Here is a 12637-nt window from a genome sequence, read left to right on the forward strand (position 1 = left end):
ATGAACCTTGGAGATAATTTGCCACTCTTACCAAATCTCATCAAACCCCACCTTGGTGAGATTTTTAGAAACACATGGTCGCCAACTTCAAATGATAAAGATCGTCTCCTTTTATCGGCATAACTCTTTTGTCGGCTTTGGGCCGTAGCTAACCTCTTCCGAATGAGAACAACTTTCTCGGTTGTCTCTCTAACAATTTCCAGACCCAGTAATGGTGCATCACCCACTTCGGCCCAACAAACTGGTGATCTATAAGGTCAGTCATACATGGCCTCAAATGGTGCCATCCCAATACTAGCTTGGTTAACTATTGTTGTAAGCAAACTCAATCAATGGTAAGTGCCTTTCCCAAGGCCCCTTAAAATCAAGGACATAAGCTCTAAGCATGTCCTTCAAAATCTGAATGGTACGTTCTGACTATCCATCGGTTTGAGGATGATAAGCAGTGCTAAGAGTCAACTTAATTCCCAACACCTCTTGAAGGCTTTGCCATAACCAGGTAGTAAAACGAGGATCCCTATCCGACACAATAGTCACAGGGACTCCATGAAGTTGAACTATCTCTCTAATGTACCACTCTGCCAAGCGTTCAAAAGAGTCGCTGGTGCACATTGGAATGAAATGGGTAGACTTAGTCAACCTATCAACAATCACCTAAACCGCGTCATTGCCTCGTTGTGTTCTAGGAAGCCCAACTACAAAATCTATGGTAACACGCTCTCATTTCGACTCGGTTATCGGTAAGGGTTGTAACAAACTCGCTGGTCTTTGGTGTTCGGCCTTCACTTGTTGAAAATTAAGGCACTTCGATACAAATAAAGCGACATCCCGTTTCATACCCCTCCACCAAAATTGACGACTAAGATCATGATACATTTTAGTGCCTCCCAGGTGTACTGCAAGGCGTGAGTGATGGAACTCTCGAAGTACTTCCTCTCTACAAGATTCTGGAACAAACAAACAGTCTAGGTAATGTACACTCAGATCTGAGTGAACGTTCAAACCTTTCTCTTCCTTCCCATTAGAAATCTTAACACGGATTGAGTCCACATCATGGTCTCCTCGTTGTGCCTCTATGACCTTACTAACCAAGGTAGGTTGAGCATTCAAAGTAAACAAGGTAGCACTCTCTCCAGATTCACCCAAGTGCAAATCAAACTTGCCAATAACATCTAGCATATCTCATTCCCGAATGGCCACACTTGCCAAACTACTCACAGATTTTCGACACAAAACATCAGCCACCACATTGGCCTTCCCTAGATGATAATGTAACTCAAAGTCATAATCCTCCATAAATTCCATCCACATTCGTTGTCGTAAATTCAAGTCTTTTTGAGAAAACAAATACTTGAGACTCTTATGATCAGAGAAGACTTCAAACTTCTCACCGTACAAGTAATGCCTCCAAATTTTCAAAGCAAAAATCACCGTTGCTAATTCTAGATCATGGTTGGGGTAATTTTTCTCATGAGTTTTCAGTTGTCATGAACCGTAGGCCACAACTTTTCCCTCTTGCATCAAGACACAACCAAGTCCATTTCCGGACGCATGACAATAGACAGTGTAATTCAAACCCCTTTCCGGAATTATCCAAATTGGTGCGGTAGTCAATCTAGTCTTAAGCTCTTGGAATGACTTTTCACAAGCCTCACTTCACACAAATTTGATACCCTTTCTAGTCAACCTAGTCAAAGGTGTAGCTAGTCTAGAGAAGTCCCTTACAAAACGTCGATAATACCCCGCTAATCCCAAGAAACTATGGATTTCAAAAACATTCTTTGGTTGTTCCCAATCCTGTACGGCATCTATCTTTGAGGAGTCCACAGTCACTCCCTCTTTAGACACTACATGCCCCAAAAACTTCACCTCTGTTAACCAAAACTCGCATATTTAAAATTTGGCATACAATTGGTGCTCACTGAGTAAATCCAGCACTACCCGCAAGTAAGTCTCGTGTTCCTCTTCAGAGGTTGAATAAATTAAGATGTCGTCCACGAAGACGGCCACAAAATGGTCCAAGTATTCCCAAAAAATTCTATTAATCAAATCCATAAAGGAAGCCGGTGCATTGGTCAACCGAAAAGGCATTACAAGGAATTCATAGTGGCCATAACGAGTACGAAACGCTATCTTCTGAATGTCCTCCTCCTGGACTCTCAACTGATGGTACCCCGATCTCAAATCTATTTTTGAGAAGCAACGAGACCCTCTAAGTTGGTCAAACAAATCATCTATTATGGGTAGAGGATACTTGTTCTTAACTGTAACTCTATTCAACTTGCGGTAATCAATACACAACCGCAATGACCATCCTTCTTCTTCGCAAAGAGAGCCGGCACTCCCCAAGGCGATGTACTAGGGCAAATGAAGCCCTTGTCTAAAAGTTCTTGGAGTTGAATCTTCAACTCATGCTGTCACGACCTCAAAAATATACCCATTATATATATCATTGACATGCATTATTTAAGGAAAACACTTTAATAATTCATTATAATATCCATCAGAGTCTTATTAAACAAAAGCATTACATGTAACATCAAAGTAAATGCCCTACCGGCTTACATCTTTCCAAGCCAACAGTTGGACACAAAGTATGAGTTCTAACTCAAATATAAATAAAGCCCTAGGCTTGAGTGTTTACATGTACTAACAACAAAAAACAAATAACTAAAAACAGTCTTCAAAATCCAAGTCCTTCCAAGCTAAGTCCTTGGAGGTAGCTTATCACCTGAACCTGAAAATGATGTTCCCATAAAGGGTGAGCCACAGCCCAGTAGAAATATACTAAACCACATATAAGCAATGAATAAAGCAATAGCATTCAACAGATGGTTAACCAAGATAATCAATTACTTCATTTTACAGTCTCATGACACTATTGTCTAACACACGTTTTACTTTCCAATTTTATCAACATGGCTCAGAACCTGGCCAAACTTACAACAGTGAATTACATATATCATATTCACGTCCTTCGAATATCAACAAACAAATGAGACTCAAGCTCAAATCAAACACTTCAAACTTCCAGATTGATACACATTTTAGTGCTGTATCAATAAAACACTTCTATATATATAAGCACACATAAAAGTGATGCTAATGGAGTCCATCCCCTATCTCCTCCCAAACAAGATCCGGTTTAGAGGTCCATCCCCTATCTTCCCCTAAACCGTGGAGTACATCCCCTATCTCCTCCCACACAAAACAATGTATGCAAACACATAACATATACAACACACAATCAATACACATAATGTCTGTATTAATTCAGCAGTCAAAATTGATGACTTAATCAATGGTTAGTTTCAGTTATCCCTAATCCACATGCAGTGTCTACAACAAGCACGACTATCCTCCACCGATAGCCCAAAACAATTATTTCTAGACTTGGAAATAAATATACCAACAATTCAATAGACGAGTGATTTAAATTAACCAACTACGCCATTTAATCAATGAATTCCCCAATTCCATGAGTTTAACCATATTTTCCCAATTCCATGAATTAATTATACAAATTAATTTATTAATACAACTAGGTTTTTCCCAAAATCACCAAAGTATCCCCAACATATCAAAATGCCAAAACTTAGAACAAAACCTATAAAATGGAGTAGGAAATCCCTACCTCGAAGAAATAGCCCCAAAAGAGAAGATGGAGATGAAGACCCAAACTCCAAAGTGCTCCGAACTACCAACAATTCAGATTAAATGAAAGCCCTCGACCCACTCTATCTTTTTAATAAAGGATCTAAGGTAGAAACTTACTCTAAGTAGATCAATCCTAAGAGAGAAGGTGTGAAGAGGGAGAGAGAACTCGTAACTAGGGTTTTGGAATATGAAAGTGCAAGAAAAACAGATCTGAAACACGCTGCTGCCTATTTAAACCTGACAGGCTCGCTCGAGCGAAGACTTGGTCGCTCGAGCGACCAGACACAGAAAAACTACGCTCGAGCCAAGGAAGCCTTGCTCGAGCCAACAATCCAAAATCTCGCTCGAGCGAAAGAAATCTAGCTCGAGCGAAGGACTCAAACCCTCAGGTCTGTAACCAGACACACGCTCGAGCGAAGAAACTCTCGCTTGAGCGAAGAACGAACTAACTCGCTCGAGCGAAGAAAAGCTCGCTCGAGCCAAAAACCTCCGCTCTCAGATCTTACTACAAAACGCGATCCTCGCTCGATCGAAGAAACCCTGGCTCGAGCGACGGGCCAAAACAAAGAGCTTGCTCGAGCGAATTACTGCTCGCTCGAGCGAAGGGTCAAAATTCTGGGCAGCAACCCTTTGCTCCCAAGCTCAACCAACCTGCTACAAACCTGCCCATTGCATCCCCCAACTCAGAAATAGGAAAATAAAGGACGGTAACAATCATAATACAATGGCAGGAGCTACGGAACCTAAGTCCGGATACAATAATCAAATGGGAAAAGACCGGGGTCGCTATACATGCAATTTGGCGGGTGCAAATCTATACGGTGACATGGAAATCGGTGCCATGCCAGACACTCATTCAATGGAGAACTCGATCTCCCAGTGAGGTGGTAAACTAGTAAGATCTTCTGGAAAGACATCCGGGTATTCACAAACTATCCTTGGTAACTCAACATGAGCCCCGTCACTCTAACTATCCAAGAGAGTTGCAAGAAGGCCACTAAGTTTTCTCCTACTACGAGGGTCAACAACTGGCGACATGGCTCTATCAACTCGGTTCCCCAGAAAATAGAAACAATCACCACTCGAAGTGCACACCGTAACTCTCTATCACAACTTGATAAGAGCACAACTAGTCCATGCCTAAAATGACATCAAAACTCGACATATCTAGCAACACAAAAGCAAACGGAAGTCGACGCCCGGCAACTTCTATTTCACCATCACGACAACCCCAGTCTAAATCAATTGTACCCCTAACAGGTGATTCTACTCTGAGCGGAGGCACTAACCATGCTACCTCTAACCCCAATGCAGAAGAAAATGCAGTAGATATAAATGAATGAGACGCACCCGTGTCTATCAATACATTAGCCAAAGAATTACACACAATAAAAATACCTCTCACAATTGAGGATTCTGGCAACTGCTCTGTCACGATAATAGCATACACACGCCCCTGTGGCCCTTGATTAACTTGCTCTACTCTCGGAGCATAGGCCTATTGTACTGACTGAGCCGAAGTGGCTCCCTAATTAACTCGCAAAGCTTGGACTGATTGAGCCTGCTAGTGGCTCTGAGTCTACCTCGACCCTGATGCGCCAGATGCGCCTCCTAACTGTGGGCAAGTTCTCTTCATATGCCCCGGCTGACCACACTGATAACAATTAAACCCTTGACCTTTATTCTAAGACTAAGACTGACTTTGAGTGGTAACATTAACTGCCCTCCTCCCTTCTATGGGCATGAAAAGGCTTTGTGACTTGGTTGGCCACACTTGAAACACGAGAAGCCACTCGATGCACTTTTTCCCGAACCCATACTAGGTAAACGAAAAGTGGATTTAGACTGCTGTGGTTGGGACTGGGATGGATAGGTGCTCCTACTCTTCTTGTTCTGCCTATAGTCTTCTTGAGACTCTTGGCCCCTAGATCTCGAACTCCGAAGCCTCTCCTCCTCGGCTTGTACGGAAATTTCTACGTGTGTCGCCGTCTCCACAAGACGGTTATATTCCTGAATCATATTTCCGACAAGCTTGAACATAATTTTTATTTTCAATTTCTTTTCAAATTCAATGCAACGGCGCTCTTCCGTTGCCACCAACTCTGGTGCAAATCTGGACAAACTAGAGAAGACTGCCTTAAACTCGGCCACGGGCATGTTAAGTTGTTTAAGGTCTTTAAACTCTTGCCTCAATCTCTCCTTAGTAGTGGGAGGTATGTACTTATCTCGGAAAGCAACCGTAAAGGCTTCCCATGTCGGTTCCTCTCTACCCTTGGCATATTTCCACCGTTGACCCGCGTCTCCCTTAAGGTAGTAACTCGCTAGAGTCACTCTTAGTTCACTATCTTTGATGTGAAGCATCTCAAATGTCTTTACAGTTTGTTCGAGCAACTCATCTGCTTTCTTGGGCTCGGGGCCACCATGGAACTCATTCGGTTTGGCCCGCAATAACTCTCTAGTAAAGAAACTCTCCCTTGACTCCGCAGTGTTCTCTTGGGCTTGATTCTCCACCCTCAACAATTTCATAGACTCTCTTAAAGCCTCTGCCATTTCTCGAGCTAGGGCCCCCATTGCGGTTTGACTCGCTTGTCCCACCTGCTCGGCCACATTAGCTTGGCCTGCTTGCTTGGCCACATTAGCTTGGCCGAACCCTTCTTCTTGCACCGGAACCTTATGGACCGGTACCTCATTCACACCTCGGCGAGCCTTACCACGCCTCTCGCCTTTACCACCACGTACTTGACCCCTTCTTGACATCCTAATGAAAGACACAAGAGAAATAATTTAGCACATTAACTCATATGTGCTCGTAACTTGACTCACACGTTCGACTACAACAATTCCATATATTTGTTTACCATATACACAATTCAATTTCACTTCACATAAGCACTTAGTCATGTAAACACATACGGACTATTCTTTTACGATGAAATCCATCCCACGAAAAATCAAGAATTCTTAGTAGAATGAGTATTGATCAAGTACCCTTCTAATGAGACCTCAAGGAAGTTAACTGGCGCAAACAACATCCCAAAAGTCTAGTCCCATACCCATTTAGTCACATAAGCATGTTATCACATAGTCACAAAATACATAACACTTCCTAAGCATGCTAAATGAACCCATTGTGGTTAAACAACCACTTCCCACGAGCTCTAAGTATTCAAACCCAGTAGCTCTGATACCAAGTTGTAACGCCTCAAATTTCTAGCCCAAATGATAATACAACAATCATGGCTTTTTCAAGGAAAACCGAATATAAATCTCCAAACTTACATTACATGATACAATAGTTCTTCATGCAACAATACATTAATCCAACAATAAGTAAATAAACAAATAAATACCCCCAAGGGTTTTACAAGTTTCCAAGGCTTGAGCCTGGCTACACAAAACGGTTATTCAAACCACACACATACAACCCTTGGCTTACACACTGAGTCACAGCAAAATGAGAGTCTCGTACTCTCAACACACATTTCCTCGCCTCTAGTTAGGCGGCATCACCACATTTTTTACTGCACAAAAATCCCGTAAGGTGAGCATAAAGCCCAGTAAGAAATCCTTAACAAAGTATATACATTTTATACAAGTCTCAAAAGATGAAATGCACATGCCATGCTATCCCCTTTTGAAACAAAATCACATCTTCATCTTTGAAAACCATCATGCTAAATGATGTCATGCAATTTCAATTCTTCAAAACTTAACAATTCATTTCAAGAGCGATAAATACGACTCTGGTAATCCCTAGGTTAGTGTCTGCAAGTAGACTATACAAGTACTACCAATTTATCATTTTTACCAGCATTGACTGGAAGGCTCGACACTTATAATCTGTCATTTCTACCAGTATTAACTAGAAGGCTCGACACCTATTCAGTTTCATCTACACCACCTGTCAAGACTTACCATCGTATTTACCCCAAAACCAATTCATGGAAACTTGTTTCTCAACATTCTTTTCTCAATGCAAGTTTTCAAATCAAATTTCAAAGTTTAATGTAATCAAATGAATTGATATGCCAATAACACAAGATGAATATAAATGCTTTTATTTCAATTCATCATCCAAGGAATAACACAATTCTCTCTTCTCAAGTATCCTCAACAATTAGTCATTTCAAGACTATTTCAACGTTTTGAGCAATAATTTCCAAGATGAACAACAATTCTCATATTCCCTAAAATTCATCATTTATATAAATATAAATAATAAATTTTCCAAACATCCATTTATTTTGACACACAAAATAAATATAACAATATCATTCGTAGATTTTCAGTCTCTTTAAAAAAAATCCCCAAATTCTAGGTTTTCTCACCAAAACTATACAACTCAAATCTTTTGAAAGAAAACTTTCCAAAATCATCTTTTCTTCAATCAACGAAGATCAAAACCCATAAGATCATTTTAAAAGAACGAGAGACAAACCCACTTTCAAAATCGCTCAACTTTTTAAATTAACAATCAATTTTCAAAGCTATCGAAGGATGATTTTAAAAATCATCTAGATCTTGCAAATATATATATATATATATAACTCTAAGAAAATCCCTACCTCAAGTTTTGAAAAAGAAATGAGATGAAACCCCCAAAATCAACGATGTCGAAACTCAATCTTCACCGCACACAACGAAGCCCTCGAGAAGTTGACCAACTTTGATGAAGAACCTATGGCAGAACTCTAATGAATCTTGAGAAATCAAGGTTTTGATCCAATTTGGCGTAGGAAAATGTAGAGAGAAGGGAGAGGAAATGTTTTTCAGAGAAAGAGAGATATACAAAAGTGATTTGAAATATCAGATTCACGAACTGATATAACATGTTCTGTTTGATCGTGGAAAGCCCCGCTCGAGCGTCGAATACACCTTGCCAGTACTTTTGCAGACAGGTCAAACTTCTGGAACCAAACATTCTCCGCTCGAGCACATAAACGGCGGCTCGAGTGGACAAGCAACTTCGAATGCATTTTTTATTTTTGCTTTTGGGGCGCTGCCCCTCGACCCCAGCGAGTTGACCGGGCAGCTCGATCCCCGACCTGCCCAATCGAAGTGGCAAAACATGAAAGAAGGGTCGAAACCGGAATCGCTACACCCGGCCTATTGATAGTTTTTTTAATGACAATTATAACTTCAATTAAAATTATTATAAGAGACACAAATTAAAATAAAACACAAACCCTCACAAAAATAATATTCAAAATTAAACACTCAACCCTAGTAAATCAAATTGAACACCTACCCCTATCCAATCAAATTGAAAAAACAAGTACATGATCTATCATTCTTAGAACCACTAGGCTGAACGAAATTGATGGAAAAGATTAAGAAATTAAATAATCGAACAATAAGCTTCAGTTTTACCAATGGATATTCAGTTCTAACACTCATTTTGTCGACATGATAATCACTCTCTTTTTTCATTTTTTTTTTTTGAGTCCATTCTCTAGCGAAAACAATAATTGGAATTCAAAAAAAATATATATATATGTATACATATATATTTGATCAACTTTACTTGAAAGTATCATGTTGTTAATCCTTTTGGATTCTTACAAATGGTGTCATCGGTAACCCATGCAGTGGGAAACTGTGTGAAGCGAGCTATGGTCAGTATGTCCTTGGTTATCTTCTTTCAAACGCCTATTTCGTAAACCAACTGTTTTGGTAAACTCTCTATAACCAACATATTACTAGTAAAAGATGCCTCTCTTCACACTCGTTTGGTTATTGCCTGATTTGTGAACTGTGGGTAGGGGTGTGCATAATACCGCCGAAACCGCCAAAACCGCACCGAACCGCACCGTCAAGGCAAATTCGCTATTATTTGCCAATCGAACCGCCGGTTTTTGATAAGAAAAATGGCAAATTCTAGTGACACTTTTATCAATCCGCCGGTTTCTATTTTTCTTCCAAACCGCACCGACCCGCACCGCTATTAAATCATGTTTTATAAGATTCTAAAAATTCTTTTTTACTTAAGTTTGCTTGTTGTTCTATACCTTAGAATATGGAATTACATTACTGTTCGAGGAGAATTCAAGATGTCAGTAATCCAAAATAAAATTAGATTCCAATTCACTTTTCAATCTAAATACTTTTCAACAGTAAACATTTTCAATATATTGTAAACCCTGAATTATATTAATTTTATGTATTGTATTTGATCATTGTAACTTCCACAGATGCTTGTAATGAACTGATGGCATAGTCGTTGATATTATCATGTTGTTGCTACACTTGCTGCATCAGAAGAAAGCTTCGCAAGATGCTTAACATCACGGTATCTCTCGTCCTTTTTTTACTCTTTGATTTAAGTTTTGTAATTTGAATTATATTTTTTATAAACCGCCAATCCGCCTGAACCGCCAAGGCAAATCCGCCATTATTTGCCAACCGAACCGCCGGTTTTTGATAAGGAAAATGGCAAATTCTAGTGACACTTTTATCAATCCGCCACCCGCCATACGGTTTCTATTTTTCTCTCAAACCGCATCGACCCGCACCGCGCACACCCCTAACTGTGGGCACTACAAGAAATTACACTTTTGCCGACCAAAAAATTAGTCAGCAAAAGTCCATTTTAGTTAGCAAAAATTTTCCGCAACTAAATTTTTTAGTCGCCACTTTGGTCGCCAATGGAGGGTCGGGAAAAGGTTCTATTTGCAGACTAAATTTTAGGTCGCTAAATATATATTTACCGCAACTAAACTATTTTGTAGCTAAAACACTTTAGTCGCCAAAAGTGATATTTTCCCGACTAAATATGTTAGTCGCTAATTGTTCCATCCCCCGACCAAACATGTTAGTCGCCAAAAGTAACATTCCCACACCAAACCTATTAGTGTCCAAAACACAAAGTTTGCCCGACTAAAACTTTAGTCGACAATAGACCTATTCGTGACCAAACTCTTTGGTTGCCAAAATTAATAATTTTACCGACTAATTATTTGGTCGCCAAATGTACCCTTTCGCCTACCAACATTTTGGTCGTCAAATGTGAGTGGTGATACACTGACTAACAACTTTAGTCGGCAAAAGTATTACTTATCTTTCCTGACTAATCACTTGGTCGCCAATTCAATTCTTTTTGTTTATCAAAACATAATAATCCATCAAATCCATTCAATATAATCTGTAATTTGCAAGAATCATTCAAACCAACAAAATTAACTAAATCATGAACATCTAATAAAATACATAAATCATCCAATCCTTAACTTGTTTAATTAAAGTCATAAACTATAATAAGTTTTCATCCACAAGTAATTCCATACTACATAATTGTCCAATTAAAAATATCGTGTAATCTATATAATCATCCAAAATCACATCCATCTAGTATAAAAATTTAAAACATTACTAGTACTCTATATATTATGTTTTAAATTTTTATCCATGCACATCTATCCGAAAATATTACTAGTAGTCTACCCAAATATTCTCCATACACATCTATCCAAAAACATATAATCCTTTAAAAAATATAACAAGTGCCAATTAGTCTTGTACAATTTAGTTTGTTGCACGAGTTCATCCATTTGTACAAAAGAAAAAGATAAAAAATGTCAAGTAATGTTTTTATGAAAATATTTGCACATCAAATGATTGTAAAATTGGACAAAAAAATAAAAAGTTCCATGGAAAGTAAAGGTAATGTGAACAAGAAAGTAAAGGTAGCAATTAAAATGATATTTTTTGCCTTTTTTCCTCACATTTTTGTCTCTAATTCTCTAACCGTGCTTCCTAGCAATGGGCCGCTTGCTCTCACAATTTTGTTTAATCTAGGTCGAGGTGACCGTGATGATCTCGGGGCTGTTTCCAATTTTTGCCCCCAAACGGCCTGTCTTCGCCTTTTTTCTCTCGCATTTTATTTTCTAAATCTCTAACCGTGTGTCCTATAGATGCGCTGCTTGCTCTTACAAGTTTGTTTAATCTAGGCTGAGGTGATTGCTATGATCTAGTGGTTGTTTGGGCTTGTTTCCAATTTTTGCCCCCAAACAGCCCGGTTTCGCCTTTTTTTTCTCACATTTTCTTGTCTAAATCTCTAACCGTGTGTCCTATCGATGCGCCACTTCCTCTCACAAGTTTGTTTAATCTAGTCCGAGATGAATGTGATGATCTCGGGGCTGTTTGGGGGCTGTTTTCAATTTTCACCCCAAAATGCCATCCTTCAAAATAAAAAACAAACCAAAATCGAAGTGACCAAACCAAAATAGAGAGAGGACCCTTAGCAGCAGCAGAGCAAATGATCACCTGCCCCAAAGTATTAGACCATAACAGCAGCAGCAGTAGAGCAAAGGCTCTTTTGTTTGGACAGTAAAAACTTAAGGCTGATTACTTCTATTTGTGTGGATCCTTATATTTACTCTTGAAATTTAACTTAAGAAGATATATTGCATATTGATGTTCTGTTTGATCTATTGTTTGTTATGTTTGAACAAATAATTTATAATTAGATCAAACACTAAAAACTTACAATAGAAACATTACCTATAAACTCTTTAACATACTTCCAATTGCAAGGTGGTGATTTCCCTCTCAATACCTGAAGCAACATAAAAGTCCAACTAACTACCATTACTAATTGTACATAGGAAATATGTTTTTCTCAATATGCAGTAGGCCCAGTAGGCTCAACAAAAATATTGAAAAAGAATATAAATAAATAGGCATTTCATTTCTCTCCTGTATTTGCTACAAAAGGTTTCAAACTTTCAACAATAATCAAATATGAAACACATCACTACTTTTTAAATGCAATTACTAGCTTATGAGTTCAGAAACAAAATCATAATTGTCTATCCACTAAAACAAAATGCACCTTTGGCAACTAAAATTGGCGACTAAAAAAACTTTAGTCGCCAAAAGTTGTGGAATTTTTGACCAATTTTTTTTTTTTAATCGGCAAAAGTACAGTATTTAGCTACTAATTTTTTTTTAGTTGTGATATATTATAGCGATCCCGGGTTTA

This window comes from Camellia sinensis, chromosome 4 (genome assembly GCF_055761805.1).
Source record: "Camellia sinensis isolate YWXY chromosome 4, ASM5576180v1, whole genome shotgun sequence".
Classification (NCBI taxonomy): Eukaryota; Viridiplantae; Streptophyta; class Magnoliopsida; order Ericales; family Theaceae; genus Camellia; species Camellia sinensis.